Source organism: Taeniopygia guttata, chromosome 6 (genome assembly GCF_048771995.1).
Source record: "Taeniopygia guttata chromosome 6, bTaeGut7.mat, whole genome shotgun sequence".
Lineage (NCBI taxonomy): Eukaryota > Metazoa > Chordata > Aves > Passeriformes > Estrildidae > Taeniopygia > Taeniopygia guttata.
The window spans coordinates 13879555-13886326 of NC_133031.1; the positions used below are offsets into that span (position 1 = coordinate 13879555).

A 6772-nucleotide genomic window follows, 5' to 3' on the forward strand; every position below is an offset into this window, starting at 1 on the left:
CTCTTGATATGAAGCAGAAATGTGGCAGCAGCTAAATGATCTCTGGATGCTATTCTACTCCAACAGCAGTGAGTTTCAAGGTAAGAATTTCTTTCCTGGTGTTAAGGTAATTCTGATCTAGGGCTTTAAGATGAACCCCTGTTAATCATTCTTTTGGTTTCTGTGTAGTAATAGAGTATCCAAAAAATTGTAAGCAGAATTCATCCATCTCGTCCTTAAAGCATGACACAAAGATCACAGATTGTGAAACTTTAAACAACTACATAAGCAACCTTCTCTTTTGTACATGAATAAAAATAAAAGAGCTTGACTTCCCCCCCCCCCTTTTTTTTTTTTTTGGTGATAACTACTCAGATAATTTAACCTACTCCTTTTAAAAACAATGATTAGAATGATACATGGTAATTAATGTTTATATACAATTGGCACAGAGTTAGTTAGCATCATCCATAGGTGCTGGGCATTGTACTTGAGCAGATGGTAATTGTGCACATACTCTGAAGCTGAAACAGTAACCCAGAACACACAGCACGGAATGAAACATAACTGAATTACTTTCCCTGCATTTTTTTTTCCACTCTCAGTGTCTAAAAACCTGGAATCACCTTCTCCCCTTTTAAACTTCCTATCCACTTTCCTTTCCATTTGTCTTACTCTTTCTCAAACACCAAACTGAGCCTTAGATAATGGATTTCACCTGAGATTGGCCTGCCTTAACCTGTGCACTGCTTGCTGGCTATGTATCTTCATCAACTTATTTTACAAGTGAGAGCTGTGTCCCTCAGCTTCTCTCACTGCCGTGGCCACCATCATCTGGCCCCACTCTCTATCAGCAACTGTGAAAATCTTTAAATCAAGCTGTAGCTCCAGTACAATTTTTGGAAGGCAAAGTTGCTGCTGTGTGTTAAGTGATGAAACACAGCAAAGTTCTACCCCTTTGGTATTAGCGGTTTTTTTTGTTCTTTAGCTAGCTAATTATGCATGCACTATGGATCTGCTTCTCAGTTATGATAATATTACTTTGACAGAATGAAGGCTCTAAAAGTAAATGTAGAAAATTCCCTCAAAATCCACTTTCTACAGTGAGTCCTTATCCCGCAGCCTCTGCACAGCATCAAAAAGGCTAAGGGGTTTTACAGATGACCTGGTTCCAGATACCAAATATGGGCAAAACTGGGGACTCAAGAAGTTTCAACCTATGGACTCTATATTATTTCAGGTAATCTGATGAAGGTACACAAAGAAAATATGCATTTCATCGAGCTTCAATTGTCAGCACAAAGGTCATCCCTCCACTGGGAAATTCCTACAAACTGGCTACAAACTGGAAGTTAGCAGAAACTTTGAAATATTGGTGCTTGTTTCATATTTGGTCAGGGATAACAGAAAATAAATTCACACACAGAAATCGCAAGACCCCCACCTATGCGAATACATAGGTGTTTTAAAGTCCTGTCTATTCTCCTCCCACTCTGTTAGCTGTATTAATTGAGATTCAGGTAACAGGGTATAAATAAAAAAATCTGGATTGCCCTAGTGTGTTCTAGTGGATGAAAAAAGCCATCTGCTAAAATAGATGATTAAAAATATCTGCTTAGAAATATCAATTTGAAATGGGATTACACATTTTTATTTTTTCAGTGACAGCTGAATGCGGCAGTTTGTGGAATGTGTATGATTTTCCTCTTCCAGATTCCTCCCACTAAGTAGAGGAGGTCGTCCACCTTTATAGGTAGCATTTGATCTACAGCAATTCACTGTCCTTCAGCAGCATGAAAAGCCTCTAATCAGCTGGTAGTGTGGACCCCAGCTGGAGAATGCTGTACACAGTAGTGAACATGGTACCTGTTCAGAATGAAAATGTACTGCTCTATTTGCTTAAAGCTATAGGCACCACTCCTTAAATGTTAGTTAGTCTGTTTGGATTTGATCTTTGGGAAAACGGGGTTTTGAGAATTTGCAGCTCTTGGAAGGTGGCAGTGTTTACAAGAAGATGATTAAAATGACCCAAATTTGCCTGCAATGGTGCTGTCCCCCCACCCCCATACTATTCTTTTGAATAATTCATGAAAATAAAAAATAAACACCTCTGTATAACACCCTGTTTGTCTGACAAAGAAAAGAGCAGGAGATGTAAGGCATGTAAACATTTCTTGGTGTATAATTTTAGCACAACTGTTGTTGGCAGTCTCCCACAAACATCTCTTCCCAGGCAGAAATTAGTCACCGGGAAATACACAGACATGACTGTTTACCAGTAAGGACAGGACCCAAGACATCCCCTCCATAAATGTAGTGTATGACAATACTTTTGCCTGAAGATGTCTTCACAAATGCATTTAGCAGATCTATCAGATGTGATACTTGACACAGTAATTCCTCAAGGCATTGTACAGAAGAATTAATCAACTGTACGCAGAAAGAAAGATACAGACAGCAACTATAAAAAGAAGACACACACATGCAATTCTTACATTTTGAGGCTTTTAACAACTACAGTGAATGCAGCCAGATAACAAAAATTTTCTCAATAAATGCACCCAGGAAGCCAGCGAAGGTAAGTGAAGCTGTGCAGGAGAAAGTGCAGCAGCCAGCAGAGAACAGCCAGCCCACGGTCAGAAATGAGGATTTGCATTTATGTAGCTGGTAAAATGAACAGAAAGCTAGAACAAAGATAGTCCCAAACTCACCAGCTGTGACTAGATTGCAGCCATGCAGGTTAGGAAGCAAGGAAGAAAGGGCAAAGACCCATTCAAACATGAGGTGGTGCTGCGGGGAGCTGGGGGCTGGCCACAGTCATGTTGAAGCTGGTGAGGATGTGATGAAACCCAAAGGAGAAAAACAGTCACCCATACCATGTATTAGGCCTACCCCATATAAATACTGATATCTGCCTATGAAAGTAGAGTGCAAATAAACCAGAGTAATTTTCCATGTGGAGAGCAAATAACTATACAAAATGTTTTCTTTTCTGCAAAGAAGAAGAGAAAGAAACAGATGTGACAGGGAAACCTGTCCTTTCAACATCTTCCGTATCCATGCCAGCTCTACCCTGACCCTTTTCCTGAATGGTGCCCCAGAATCTCTCAGAACAGATCTTTGGGCTGCCTCTCTGGCTCATAAGCTCATCTGTGTTCCTAACTGTAAAGCTTTTTTCCTCAGAAAACTTTCAATACATCAGTATCTTTTTTTAAAGCTGTGTTCTAAAGCATTATTTATTGATTAATTCAAAGTATGTACAGCAAATAACGAAACAACATGAAGGACTATAAATATTTTTCCTCTACCAAATGCTTGATCTTTCAAGCATTATTAACCTCTTTTTGTTACAGCTACTCCCACCTTTGGCTAGAAGAAACGTCTGTATATTGTGAGAGACCACAAAGCCCTGTTAGCATTCACAGATATTTGCAGTGCAGTGCTGGGAAAATACTCAGCCTCCTTTCTCCCTTTTCATCACCAGGGCAGGGTTGGGAACTTTAAATTTTTTCTAGAACACTGGAACCAGGCTAGCCGTACTCCACCCAAAAATCAGCTTTCCCATTATTTCCCTTGAAACTTCAGGTATTTTCTAGATTACTGATTTTCTAGATTTGCTATTACTGTGAGGGAGATTTTCCCAATAGTCTGTTGTTTTTGACTCTCAACATGGGGAAAATGTTAGAAAGGTAAACTGAGGTACACGAGAAAGAGAGAATATTTTCTTTTATTCTTCAGTCTCTTCATGCTCACATTTTGCATGATGTCCATGAATCAGTCAGAGGAACCTATCATGAAGTATACAAGTAGGGACATTAGTGAAAATGTCTTTGACTTAAAAGCAACATAGACAAATGCCTAGCAGGGAAGTTCTTGTTCTCTTTTTATTTTCTTTATTCTTCTTTTTTAATAATGATCCATAAATTCATGTTTGTCTTTAGAATACAGCTAAACCCTAAGAAGAATGGCACAACACATATTTTAAATAACTACTGTAATAATCAAAGTCATGGGTTCTCCAAGGTTGAGAGCAAATTAACCAATCAACCTCCACTTTAATCAACTCTTGGGTGATTAGGGCAAATGATTTGCAAGGCAGCATGAACAACACATATCAGTTTGCTGAGTTTTTGCTGACTCAAGAAACCTTCTGTGTTTGCATAATAGATCTAATAAAGATTGAGAACTACAGCTGTGGAAGGCTGCCCGATACGAAATATTCTATGAAGGATGTTATGATGATAATCTTTCTACTGCTGCCATACAAATAAGTCAAGTTGTATATATGGGGTTTTTTTGCACATATGGCCAATTACTGGCTTCTACCTCACAGTGCAGCTTTTCAAAACAGTAATAAAATACACAGGCTGCCTCTATTTAAATACCTAATATGACTAATCAAGAAATTCTGTTGAATGCCATTATACTTCTTCCTCAGATAGAGTTCTCCTGACCATCTTAAATGTCCTCCTGAGGAAAATAAAAACCACTCCTGGATATGAAGTGTCAGGACCTTACCTGGTGACATAGAGAGATTAGAGAGATGAAAGATGCTTGGTGATTCTGTAACCAGTAAGTGGCTTTACTACGTGCAGCATATTTTCCTGAGAACTTAAGTGTCAGTGTATGCCATATTGTCTTCACATGCAAGATGGGATGTGGGGGAGAACTGTGCCTTCAAATCCTGACAATATAAAAGCATGAAGTCTAGGATGCAGTCCAATTCAGCCAGAAACGCACCATGCTGAACACCTGCACACTCAGGCGCTTTTCCCCAAGAAAGATGCAGTTGTTCAGGGTTCCTGAGGATTCATCCAAAAAAGACTAACATTACTAACAACAAGAATTTTCTGGGCACTTTCTCTGGTGAGAATATGTGGAGAAAAATCAAATAATTATACAACTGAATCTAGATATTTTAAATACCTGAAACTACTTGTATCAATGCAGTGCCTCAGGTACATATTCTCAGTTCCTCCTGCCTGCAGGGACACTTACATCCTGCAATGTGAGAAACACAGCTGGCCCTTTTGCTAAAGCCATCTTTTCTCTCCTGGCTTTTTACACCTCCTGTTCTGCTGAGTCTCAACAGGATTTTCTGGTCTCTTCTTGCCTTAGTTATATTCTCACAGTCATAATCTTGTATAAATCAACAACTAAGTGCTGGGCAGTCCAATCTCTGGTCCACTTGAGGATATAGGAATCTCTGCTACTTTCACAGGCTGCTGTCACTCTGGGGCTTGGTGAGAAATACAGCCTGACAATGTGAGATCATCATGGGGCAGTAGCTGTCTGAATTTTCAGACAGTCTCAGGAGAGTCAAGCACTGTAGCTTCTGAAGATAGACAAGAAACTTTCAGGCCCTGAAGCTGACTAAATCCTTAAAAAGAAGAAATTGCATTGGGCACTCTGAGGCAGATTTAATAGGCACTCCTTCCCACAGCTGACCCAGGAGACCTTCCGGAAGTTTCTACTGCTTAATGTCCAGCCAAACTTTGCATGTGTAGTGGCAGTTAATGTTTTTTTGGCAAAACTGACTTTAGTACCTTGTCAGTAACTTGCAGCCTCTATGGCAGATATAATATAAGCTCAGATCAGCACCCACAGAAATCAATGAAGGCTCCAAATAGTAGAAAATTAATGAAGGGCTGATATACAATTTTTCAGTGAAGAAATCATTTTTACTCTGTATCCAAGCACCCAAAACAAGTTTTTTAAAAGTAAATTCGGGTTCCAAAAGGTATGATACTTTAAGAACCAAAACTAAAGATACACTGTGCAATGTTACAAGGACAATAATGCTTTTTCATCAGGAACTGAAAAGCTAAATAAAAAAATTAAAATGCAAGCATCTCTATAAAACTATCAACTGAAAAACATCTGCCTTTTCACACAATAGAACAAAGACATTCCTTAAAAAGTCACTTTTTAAAAACTGTGTATTTATTTGCAGATTTACATGTATTTATGTTCAGAAGGACTTGTTCTCAGCCTTAATCAGATCAACATGCTTGTAAATGTGTATATATTTCATAAACTTGGGTGGGCTACTAATCTGTGTAGCCCTAATAAAAAGGGCTCTGTGGCAATTAGCTCTAACCCACCCCCATATATAAGCACTATTACACACTGGCAGCAAATTACTGGGACAAGTCATTAGAGTTATAATAACGAGATCTGGAATATATTGAATGTCTGGTTACATAAACACAATCCAGTACACCCTAGGAAATTAAAGGAAATATTATCCAAAGAAAAATAATCAGTCTTTATTTCTATTATAATACCTTCATTTTTTCAAATGTTTTCTCATTTTGCCGTATAAGACATTTTAAATCAAGCTGTGAAATGAGAAATATTAAGTGGCAAACCTTTCAGTAAACTTTATTCTGAGGAACTTGAAAAACAATCCACTTGCCATGTTTCTCTGCTTGAATTTTGTGGGCAAGACCTAAAGTGCAACTCATGTTTTGAAAGAGAGAAAAGAGGCAGGTACAAGAGCAAGCCTGAAAGCAGCTGGTGCAATGAAATAGCATTGATTCACAGAAGTCTTCAGACTGCTCATGTGAACAGGCTGTTGTATTTTCATACTGTCTTCAGAGTGGTCTACTGCTTGTCACGAGAACTCAGCCAGACCTACTTCCCATCTCTCCTGCAAATCCCTGCACACAGAGGTAGGAGAGCCCATGGTAGGAGGACTTGTGGTCAGGCCACTGCTTTGGCACTTGGCAATGGCACCACTGACTTCCATCCCCAGCTGGCCTCTCAAGGAGCAAGGCCACAGTCAGCCTGG

The 6772-nt window shown here is 39.2% G+C and overlaps 1 long non-coding RNA gene across 4 annotated transcripts in view; it reads right to left on the bottom strand.

The window, feature by feature from the left end:
* Positions 1–6772, bottom strand: part of LOC116808542 (uncharacterized) — a 420301-nt gene that overhangs the window by 213314 nt on the left and 200215 nt on the right. The window lies entirely within an intron of this gene.